Source organism: Solea senegalensis, unplaced genomic scaffold (assembly GCF_019176455.1).
Source record: "Solea senegalensis isolate Sse05_10M unplaced genomic scaffold, IFAPA_SoseM_1 scf7180000013307, whole genome shotgun sequence".
NCBI lineage: Eukaryota > Metazoa > Chordata > Actinopteri > Pleuronectiformes > Soleidae > Solea > Solea senegalensis.
Genome location: NW_025320799.1, coordinates 65,001 through 77,500, shown reverse-complemented (window position 1 = coordinate 77,500; position 12,500 = coordinate 65,001). Strand labels below are relative to the sequence as shown.

At 41.5% G+C, this 12,500-nt stretch overlaps 1 long non-coding RNA gene across 1 annotated transcript; it reads right to left on the bottom strand.

Moving 5' to 3' along the window:
• Positions 1-1,408: 1,408 nt before the first annotated feature.
• Positions 1,409-2,406, bottom strand: LOC122760259. The gene is made up of 3 exons (XR_006358354.1): positions 2,287-2,406; positions 2,039-2,206; positions 1,409-1,596 (listed from the first exon to the last, which is right to left on the bottom strand). It is a non-coding gene; the product is annotated as an uncharacterized LOC122760259 (long non-coding RNA).
• Between the last annotated feature and the right edge of the window lie 10,094 nt (positions 2,407-12,500).

Sequence of the window (12,500 nt, the reverse complement as noted above, 5' to 3'; positions counted from 1 at the left end):
TCATTCTACTCAAAAACTTTAATGCTAACATTAGCCACATAGTGGGCAAAACTTTCTTTATAGCCCCTTTTAAGTATGGCCCCAAGACTCCAATATGCAAGCACAGATTGAACGATTATTAAAATGTTCCATCTAAATGCAGATGGATGTTACCTTGGGCTGAACAGCTTGTCAGGTTTCATGTCTTGTTCATAATAACCGAGCGAGACGCTGCAATTTGCAATAAATATCATATTTTCTGCGCTTCGTCTTCCAGCAGAGCAGCTGATTGTTGGTTCTGTCTTCATTAGGCTGCCTGAGGGTCAACTGGGACTGAAATGAGTCTGTGTGGATTTGGCTGCCCTCCACATAGCCTGTTCACTCACTCACTCACTCACTCACTCACTCACTCACTTACACGTGCACACACACACACACACACACACACACACATTAGACACAACTATTTCTTCCTGCTAAAGCTTCCTGTTGGCAACTCAGAAGCTAGTGTGACTGCTTTCTTGTTTCTGTTATGACTGTCATTCACAACCAAACTTACTGATGAGACACACACACACACACACACACACACACACACACACACACACACACACACACACTGCATGGCTCTCTGTGTACTGTATGTAGTCTGAGTTTTAGAGGAAGTAGCATTTATACAAAGACATGAAGCTTTAATAGGAATACGTGTGACAGACTAACTATTAACTATTAACTATTAACTATATAACTAATTAGCGTTGCAGTTTCAAGCCTCAGACCAAGTGTCACTGGTGAGCACGTAACAAAGAAAAGAATGAAGATATTTCTGATTTTTCAAAAATACTACCCTTATTCTAGGGATATAAAGATAGAGTAAATATAAATCAGTGAAGTGTTCCTTTAAAGACAGTGACAGAGTGAGAGGCTGTCATGACGACAGTACTTACAGTTCCTAAAGCGATGGTAAAGCAGCGTCCTCAGCTGTTGGGCAATGTGTGACCCGTTCAGTTAGTCGTTGTGTTGCTTTATCCTTGTGATTGTGTCCACTTTAACTCCCATCACTGAGTTGGGGCTTGTCCATGGTCTATTGCAGGGGTGTCAAACATACAGCCCGGGGGCCAGAACCGGCCCGCCAGAGGGTCCAATCTGGCCCACAGGATGAATTTGTTGAAAGTTCACACTACGATTACAATCTAAACGTAATGTCAAATGCAATATTTTTCACTTCCAGATACCTGTGACTAAATGTTTGTGCCCTTATAGATCCAGTGTGATGTGTACATAGTAAATTTAGGGTTTATGATATTGTTGAAATTCCACTTATATTTCTCAAGAAATGTCATGTTTTGTAAAAGTGAAGTTCTTGTTGGTCATAGGTTATTATGCTATTATTTTACTGGTCCGGCCCACTTGAGATCACATTGTGCTGTATGTGGCCCCTGAACAAAAATGAGTTTGACACCCCTGGTCTAGTGGAAGGGGAACTTGGAGGGTTGCTGGGTTAAATCCAGACAGGTCAAGTGCTGGGGTGCCTTCAGTGTGCTGGTCCCACTGCCAGATACATGGGAGGCTTGTAAGTTAAGGGCATCTGTGTGGTGACCACGAGAGAGAGAGACGCTGAAATGGAGAAATAGAAAAATCTCAACACCAATTGGCTTTTGCGATATCTTATAATACTCAACTCGACTTAACTCAATTCTACTCAAGACGTCAAAATCCAGAAACATGTGTGAGTCTCCAACATTTAACAAAGGACATTTCTAAAATCTCAATATTTATTTGTGTATTTGGCGACAGCACAAATCACAACACGTTCAGCTCATGATTCTGTGAACAAATCTCTTTAATGAACTCATTCTAATGATCCAGTGCACCCAAAAAAGCTGCTTTGCCCGTCACTAGTTTGTGTTTTTGTGCTTTGGAGACCCCGCCCACATTGAGGAGGTACTTTTACAGTAATAGAAAATGACCCGCCTCTAACAAACCAAACCTAGTCGAGTATAGAGACGAGTATTCCTCGGACTGTATCATGTAAAAGACTTCCTGCTTGATTTCAAACCTGTGGTTGGATGCGTTCCACGCTGGTGTTTTGTTGAGCAGCTTGTGACGAGCGTCGATGTTCCTGCAGTTTGGACCGCAGATTTCTCAACAGATGTGGAGCGCCAAGATAAGCCTCTCATCTGCTGACAGTTGCGTCCTGTTTCCTTCCTCCTCACCGTCCTGTCTGCTAAATATGAAACGACAGCAAAAACGTCAAAGAGCTAACAAGCTTGTGATGACAAGGTTTGAAAAAAAAACCAAACAAACCTGTAAATCTGAACCACTAACGTTTTTAAAGTAGTTTAAAGAGTAAAAACCCGGACCACATCCCCTGTAAACTGCCTCACAGACCACGCCCCCTTAGAACACCTTTATGATTTTAAAGGGATAGTTTCGGGGGGTTTTAAATGTGGCCAGAAAAACTGCTTTTAGACAATTAACAAAAGGGTGACCTAATAAAACTGACCCCATCTTAAGTGTTAGGAGTAGGTTTGTTGCTTTCTTTTGTTATAACAAAGCCTTTTCTGACAGGAAAGGAAAGTTTGTGTCACTTTGAAAACTTCTCACACGCTGCACCAGATTCCACTGATAAAAACAACCAGAAGACAGTGAGTTCATCATGCTGATGAACTGCTTTGTGTTACTTTGGTAAGTGCAAACAAAAGTCACAAAACAACACATGGACAATGGACATTGGTGCAGTGGACTGAGGGGTTTACAGAGCACTGCAAACTTCAGTTTCCTGCTGGAAAGCATTGTCTAACAGTGACGTAGAACAGCATTTATTTATTAGGTTGTTTCACAAACTGTCACTTTATTATTCATGTTTATGTTCATTTACCTGCTAATAATCTAAATTCAGCTTTTTTATTATTATTACTGATTCTCAACATGCAGCCGTTTTCAAACATTTCAGTACAGTCACATCACAACAATGTAATGCGACACACACACACACACACACACACACACACACACACGTGCTCTTCAAACTGCTGTGCAGCAGATGTGACATGAAAAAGAAAAACTCAAGTGTATTCACTGTGTTTTTGTTTTCAGCCCTTTTCATGTTCCCAGAAATAGCTCCTCATTCACAGCAAAGGTTGCTATAGTGTTGCCAAGGAAACCCAGAGTATGTCTGGTATTGGCTCAGCTGTATCCAGGCAGCCTATATTAACACACACACACACACACACACACACACACACAGGATAAAGGCCTGGCTCTGACACAAATACAGTGCAGCAACAACATCCAGGTTTCCATTCCAGGAGATTCAAAGCATTTTCTGTTATTGTAAACACAGTCTTATGTCAAAAGTATGATATTGATTGAAATTGTGTAGAAAATGTAGTTTTTCTTGATTCACACGTTACAATACTATTTATATAATTTAACATTAAATCTAATGATTTCTCAAGCAGAAGAAAAGTGATTACGTATATCAGCCAGGATAAACTTCCACACTTATTCATTTACAACACCCAAATATAACATAACACTGAATAAAAAATAATCAACCACTCAGCTCCAACACAAATATACATATATACACACATGGATCAGGAGTTATATTTTGACATTAAAGTGAATTAATCACCCATTCCAACTTCTGTGAGTCCTCTTGCACTGTGTTTTTAAGCTTTTAAAGAATAGAACAAATATGGAAAGAAATAATCCAGCCACTGTGGCCCAAATCATAGAAACTAGACTAGCAATAAAACAGACATTTACAATACTGCAACTGTTTTTACAGCTAATATTATAACTTATAAATAAACACAACATGATTATGACGAGGACTAGAAGAGACAGTTAACAGTAACAGTAAGGTAAGTGTCCACAAATACATATGTATATATATATATATATATATATATATATATATATATATATATATATATATATACACACACATTAGTGGGGACCAAAGCAGCTGAAAGTTACTGTTTGTGCAGAATATAAAAGTAAAACACTCATATTTAGGAATTCTAAACAAACATGACCCCATTTGAAGGCACTAAACGAAACACACACAATTACATAATAAAAAAACAAAACAAAGCTTAATACATTTGGCTTTCTGCTTTGTTTGTTAAATCCAGATTATTGAAAGAGAAATTATTTGTGAATTATTAGTGAGCTAAATGTGGATTATTGCCAGAAAGAATTGAGACTGTAGAAGGGAATTTTAATTTAAACTAAATAAATACTGTGCAGACTGATTTAAGGTGTTAATATATAATAATATATAAAGAAAGAACAATGAGGGCATATGAGTTTGAGAAGTCATCTGCTGGGTTTCTCAGTGTTGATCTGTTTCTTTTCACATGTAACTCATTGAACCTTATTCCGGTGTTTCTCCCTAATTGCACGATATCCATATTTATCATTGTTGACTGGCCTATTTGATTGCATATCATACCTTTTCATTTTATTTTAATATTCTAATATTTGACATACATTTTATTCTTTACAGTCATTGATGCATTTCATCTCTTATAGCATTCTATATTATTCTGTAAAATGCTGTAAATTTTCCAGTTTGTGCTCACCCATCCTTCTATATCCATCTTAAATCATGCACACAGGGAATGTGGAGCAGTCACACACACACACACACACACACACACAAAGTGATTCTTTTGTCAAAGAGAAGAAAGATGGGGTAACTGAAACATCCGTAGAGATTTCTCCTAATTCTGCCTCACAAAGTTTGTGCGCTCGTGTGCATGTGTGTGTGCGTGTGTGTAAATACTTTGATCTCCACAGCTCCCTGGAGTTTAGCTCCTCTCTGCTTGACTTGTGAAAACAGGCAGCCTGTCAGAGTGTGAGAGAGAAACAGCGCAGCAGAGGAACAGTAGAGGAACAGCAGAGGAACGGCAGAGGAACGGCAGAGAACAGCAGAGAAACAGCAGAAACAGCAGAAGCAGCAGAGGAACAGCAGAGGAACAGCAGAGGGCAGCAGCGGCAGCGAGCAGCGGCAGAAGAGAAACGGCAGAGAAGCGGCAGAGCAGAGGAACGGCAGAGGAACAGTAGCAGAGAGCGGCAGCAGAGAAACGGCAGAGAAACGGCAGAGGAACGGCAGAGAAACAGCAGAGGAACAGCAGCAGAGGAACAGCAGCAGGGTGATGACGGTGGCGTGTTTCTCGTGCCCTGCCAAAATAAATGGGCCGTTCATAATTACAATGATGTAAATGATGATAAAGTCAAGTGTGATGTGTTTAACTGACACATGGACTTGACCGTGTTCACAGCCTGCACTGAAAACAGATCAAATGACACAAGGAATAATAAAGTGTTAGCTTTAGCCTTGTTCTCTGACTGGTTTTGAATAAGTCGGCCACTCCCTGCACCAAACTCCATAGAGAAACTGGTGGATTTGACATCACAGCACACAGGAGTTGCCTCCTTGACTGAGTACAAATGTGTTCTTTTGTGACTTCAGTGTTTGAAATCCTGTCTTCAGTCGACGAGCAGCTCCTGTTTCCACACGAGTTTCATTTGGTGCAGAAGAGCGAGCAGTTATATATAATATTGTCTAATATCAAGATTTATGTTTGACATATCCTAGACTCCAGCTGGAGTTTTACTTTAGGTGAGTCGGTCGTCTCTCCTTGTGTTTTTGTGGCAGTACCTTATACAGCCACTCTTGAAAGGTCAAAGGTCAGGTCTCCCTGCATCTGAAATCTATTTTTAAACCTTTCCATATTCTCTAATGTGTTCTTCATCCAATCCACTTTATTTATATAGCACGAGTTTAAACACAAAAGGATCAAACAGAGCTACAATAAATATAAATAAACATGCACGTGTACACATACAACAATATAAAAAGCCATCAAATCAGTCAGCTCTGTGTCTATTACCAAGTACGATCACATCTACTTCACAAGTGTTTCTCAACATCAAGACTTAAAACCTTCTGTGTTCTTGTGACTCTGAAGGGTTGAGGGTTTGAACACATAACAGACGATATCATGGCTCCATGGCTGCAGCACAGGAAGCAGTTTGGTGCCATTTTGACTGAATATATTTATTCTGACAAAAAGAAAATCTCCAGAACTACAAAGAGTCACTGAGAAGGTTTGAGTTCCTCATTTCAGAAGTGACAAATTTCATCTTTCATCTGTGAACACACACACACACACACACACACTGAACAGAACAGCTGGTTGCAATCCTCCAGTATTGGTTAGATATTGAGCCAGTATTGATTACCAATGAAGTCATTAACAAAAAGAGCAAAGATTAATTATGTGTTGAAATATATGCAAAGAAAATAGACGACAGATGTTTCAAATGTTTCCTCTTTTCACTTTCTGTGTGTGAACTCCACTTCCTCCTAACAACTGTTTGGGAAAACACCATCGTCTCTTGAATAATAGCTGATTTAAACTCATCGTTCAAGTTTTTCCCCTCGGTTTCGATTCCGGCTTCTTCTGTTCTGCAAGACGCTGAACCCCCAAATTGCTCCTGGCAGCAGCTTGTGAAAGGGTGATGAGCAAATCTGAAGTGTGGTTGTCAAGACTAGAAAAGTGCTTTCTAAATACAGACCATTTACCAATTACCAAGCACTATAAGACTCTCCCTGTTCATAATTATCAATAATTATCATCCAGTATCATCTTACTTATTAGAAACACAAGGGCGGGAGATTTCACGGATTAAAAAATGTAAAAGCTGAATTCATTTCATAGTTTCCCAGGAGAGGTGGTTGATATTGGCCTCAGATTGTCGCCGTCAGAGCTGGAGCGTGTTTCCGTCGTTGTGGATTGTTTTCGACTGGTTTTGACTCGGGGAAGCGTGTGTACTGTATAACTGCAGAACTCCTCCCAGGCACCGCCAATCAAAAGCAGCTCTCACGGTGTTCACAGGAAGAAGGCAAAAAAAAGAAGAGTTTCCATGTGCAGCCCACAAGAGCCGCAAATCAGAATGCCTGAAAAGAAGCAGCTGACGTTTGTTTCCCCCAAATGAGCCACTTCTTTTTTTCTTTAAGCGTGGCTCCCTTGAAATTTCATCCAATCCACATCCAGCGCGATCGGTGCTCAGTAAGGAGAACCATCTGCGACAGAAGAATGTGAGGCTTGGATAAACCACCCACTTTCTCTCTCTCTTTTTCCTTGAAAGGCTTTTATGGCGGTTTGAGTTGTGCCAAACATTCCTGCGTGCTGGATGTGCAGTGAAAGCATTTCTCTGGCCTGCAGGCATCTCCACACACCTCTGTCTGTTTCTTTTCCCCTCCCACTGAAATATCTTGAAATATCTACGTGCAGGGTAAGACAGACGTTGCATAACAAACCTTGGAAATCCAGCCACAGGTGAGTCGTTACCCACTAATCTCTGTCACCCCAAAGTAAATGGAAGCTCCCTGTTTGACTGCAGAGGCCAAGTAGGCCACGCTTTAGTGGAGCACCACCCATCCAATTCCTACTGCTTTATCCTCCACGTGAGGGTCGTGTGTGTGTGTGTGTGTGTGTGTGTGTGTGTCATCATACTCCCATTCCTATTCACTCTCACTCTGATATTCAATAACACTGAACGACAACAGACACTGCACTGGTGTTTTTCTGTCGCATAATCAGCTGACTGTTGTGGGTGGAGCCGACCTTACTTACTATTGGGTGCGTCAGAACACTAGAGGGTTGGAAAACGTGATGTTTTTTTTAACGTAGAGACAGATTTATACTCTGTCAGCTTAAAGAATTGAATATTTTGAAGTTGAATGGTGTTTGACATGCTAGCCACAAATAGCCACATGCTAAATCTGCCTTAAGGCCCTGCTATACTTCTGCGCACAGCGCCATCAACGCACGACGCACAGGCTGCGTGTGAAGCCCAGATTTGGGAACCGCACTGAATTTCCACCCCACCAGTAGGTGGAGTATTGAGCCCGGCTCACCAAGCAGAAAATCCTCAGGTCGCCTCGAACTGGCTGACCCCCCCGACCTTTCACCTGTGAGGCCCTCGGACCAGACGTGTCTGGGGGAGCTGGGGCATCGCTCTCTTCTTCTTTGGTGGCAATGCGTCCCATTTCACACTTTCGGACTCGTACCGCCACCCGATGGTGAAGTGGGAATACTACAGGACCCTGACACGCTTTATACTAACGAGATAAAAGGGGATGTTTTGCCCCCTAGTGGAGGTGGACACACTACACTCGTGCCTGTTTACAGGGATGAGGGCAGAACAGTCCAACGGGACGCGGGAGTTGAGATATAACTGACGCTCAAGTTGACTGAGTCTGGCAAGGAACGCGAGGAAATCTCCAACCTGGCAACAGCATGAAGAGTATCACACTCCGGGAGGCTGATGGTGTGTTACACTGCGTTATTATCCCTCTCGCTCTCTTCTCGACACCGTTCTTAATTTATGCTCAAATGAAACAAAGCTTCACCCAGGGGAATAACTTTAGCTTTGAAAACACCCAGTTTAAATGTGTTCATAAATGTTGTGTAATTACTCCCTACAGGAAAACACACGCACACACACACGCACGCACACACACACACGCACACACGCACACACACACGCACACACACCCTGTGTGTTGCTCAGTTCTTCCAGTTGGTCTTTATGGGTCTATGTAGGTCAGTGCTGTAAGCAGACCATCTGGACTGTCACTAGTCTGGCTGAGGTATCCATTACACTGGCAGTCTGTGTGTGTGTGTGTGTGTGTGTGTGTGCGTGCGTGCGTGTGTGTGTGCGCGTGTGTGTGTGAGGTTTTCTGCTCTTTGGTCAGTGATAGTTTAAGTTTGTTGAAGCACGGTCACATGATCGCTCGCTCTGACTGAAAACATGTTTGTCATTAGTGAAACGTGGACAAAGGTGTAAAAGTGTAACACAATCTACACCCGCTTCACTGACTTAATGACAACCGGACGTATTTGTTTGCCACTGTATCTCGTCTTTCTCGCATTTCCTGACTGACAGATGAAGTTTGTTGACCCGTCACTCTCCTGCACCAAAGTCCACAGAGGAAATCGACACAAGAGCTACGGTCTACTGCTGCCTCGCTTTGTACGTTTGTGTTATAGAAGTCACAAAATCACACATTTGAACTTAGATGGAGGCAACAGTGGATCAACATCTCCTGTGTGCTGTGACGTAAAATCACTGATTTTCTCTCACGTTACAAAGCAGCTTGACCTTCAGTTAAACTCTCATAGACCTAAGCAGGTGTAGATTTGAGTAGCTTTAGTTCAAAGTTAGTTCTCAGAGCAGGAGGTGGTGACTGTATGTCACTATCTTAGAAACACATTCATTTCAGTGAGATTTCTGACAATTAAAAGCACAAGCTCAACCTTCGTCCTGACGCTCTGTCCAGCGTTGGGCTATGTTGGAACCTTCAATTCCTTTGTGATGTGGACTGTTTTTCTTCAGTTTCCCTGACAACTGTCAAGATGGAGGATGTTATAAGAGGGAGAGTCACTGTGACAACAGGGTTTTAAAGGATTTCTTTCTTCTGTCTCTTAAAACTCAGCAGAGATTCATTGTAGCTCAACATCAGAGTGTCCATTTGTACATTCATATATTATTCCTCCTTGCAATTGTATTTACAGATTCATTTATTATTGTCAAAGCAAAGCACACGAGTGTTGGAGTTTACCATTATTCATCTCTTCTTTTGTTGTTTGGCACAGTCAGTTGTTTGTTTCTTATGTACAGTATGAATGGTCTTGGGGAAAGTTGTAATTGAATTGATCTTTGGGACAAATGAAGTTGTCTGATTGGTTAATTACATACATTATTGCATGTGGATTGATAAAACCATAGTTCTTCTGTCAGTTTCTGTAATCAATGGGAAAAGTTTCCCACATCAAAAGACTCTGCAGTGCATAGCAGGTTTTATCGGCTTCAGCTTTTCGCCATTGTTTGGAACACACTCATTTATCTTCTTAATGTTTCTTCATCTTCCGACCATTAACAAAGTTAACCTTAAAATTAGCCTTAAATGTCTGCAGTGGACCTTATTTTTCAGGACTTGGGACAGAACAAGAGGTTGAAAGAGGGAAAGCAGTAACAATGGAAGGACTTTGGTGTCTGTTCATTATTCATTATTATTGGAATAAGAATACAGTAGTGACGAGATGGAAATATGTCACATTCACGCATACACCAGATTCTGAACGGACTGAGTTTTGTTTACAACATAATGTTACAATGACGTTCTTAATGTCTAATCAAGCTGCCTCATTATTTCAGATTGTGTGATATGTCCTTAAGAATATCTGATTAAAAAAAAATCTATGCATCTGATACATGGTTTTTACATGGAGTGTAAAAAAAAGAGAGAAAGAAAAAAAACCCGACAAAACCAAACCCTGGATTTGGTAAATATTCCTAAATGTATTCATGATCAGGAAAAGATTAGAATCAATCTCATTTCCTCTAAAAGCAGCACAAGCTGTTAAAACACCATCACACTGATACTTCTACACACTGTGTGTCTGCTACACGCACACACACACACACACGCACTCACACACACACACGCGACGCACAGACACACACACGCACACACACACACACACACACACACACACACACCTACAACACACACAAACACAAACACACACGCACACACACGCATGACACACACATCGCAGCACAGACACACACGCGCACACACGCACACACACAGACACGCACACAGACAGACACAGACACACACGCTGCACAGACACGCACACACACACGCAGCACACACACACACAGACACACACAACACCATGACACACACACGCACACGCACACGCACACACAGACACACACACACACACACACACACGCACACAGCTGAAAACAGCTACAAGTTGGATTCAGCAGGCCGTGAAATGACCTTAATGTTGTGTAGTCCACAACACAACACACACATCATCATCATCATCATCCTCATGTTCTCAACCATGGCTGTGTGTGTGTAAGAGAAGACTTGTATTTGTTACCTTTGGGGATCTTTTCTGGCAGAAACACTGACCTTATCAGGACCAGTAGTCCTTGTGGAGACCAAAACCTGGTCCTAATGAGACAGAAGTGAGCAACTGGTTGAGATTAGGGCTAAGATTTGGGTTGTGCTTAGGTTAAGGTTAGGCGTTAACTGCTTATGGTTCAGGTTAGGATAACACTCTGTTTAAGTGTGTTTATCTGTGTGTGTGTGTGTGTGTGTGTGTCTGTGTGTGTGTGTGCGTGTGTGTGTGTAGGAGGTTGAGGGGAATTATGGTTTGTTTTTCATCCTGTTACATGTTCTACTTTCTACAGCACAGTGTGGGAGTGTTTGAATGAAACCCTGGACATTTAACTGCACCATCCTCAGAGAGAGAGACACCGTTTTTTTGATGTTAAAATGTGTGTAAAGCAAATGCAGAGATAGAGATTCTCTTCTGCAACATTATATGTGTAAGAAAATAGAGGCTGAGAACATTAAAAATGTGTGGAGTAAAGACTGAAAATAGTCCAGTTTCTCTCTGGTCCACCTGCTCCTACACTACTCTCTTTGCTTTGGCAGCGAGCTGAGACGTCTTTGACGTCCCTGGATGCAAAGACATGCAGAAAAGCTCTGTCATATTATTTGAGGAAGAACAGACTCCTGGTGTCGCAGTAAAATATGGCAAACACAAATAATGACCAACAGTGGCGTTGACCTGGTTTTAGTCTCCACTAAAGCCTGTAATATGTTACAAGAGTCCTGCAGCGACACTGTAATCATTCACATTTGGCCATTTGGTTGATTATCTTGGAATTTTTGACAGATCTAACCAATCAGAGTGTTGCTCTTGAATATGTGATGATGAAAATATTCAAATGAATGAAGATGAAGTGTGCACAACTTGAACTCTTTTGCCTTTTAATGTTTATTATGTAAATAATATCACTTCATCATCCCTAGATGTTTAATGTGTACCTGATGGTTTCTGAAGGGTTAGAGTTCATGAGTAGCGATGCTTGCTGATTTATTGCAATTGTAATTTTAGTCCTATAATGTTTTTGGGCTCGTGTTATGGTCGACACTATTATGACAATGTACAATAGTACAGTCTGGTATGGCTTGGATTGGTAAAACCCTGGGATAGTACTGCGTTTGGACTGAGATCAGTACTTTTACTTGTGTCAGCGACAGATAGACAGGATGACTGTCTGGTTATTATGGGACAGATAGACAGGATGACTGTCTGGTTATCATGGGACAGATAGACAGGTAGACCAGTCCTGAGTCAAAAACATACCGTACCAAAACAAACCAGCTAATGTTGCTATGCGCTAGCAGAGGTTCTCTTACACTGTCAACTCGTCGTAAACTCGTCGTCAACTCGTCGTAAACATTAAGTTAGCTCCAGTTAACTTGATCTGTTTTCCACGTCTCATTTCACACTTAACCCTGTCCTCAATAATGAGGTATAACACTGTTTAGGTTAATGTTCTGTCTTTTCTAGTCTTGATGACCACTCAGAGCTGCTTTGCACTTCATTTTTGCCATTCAC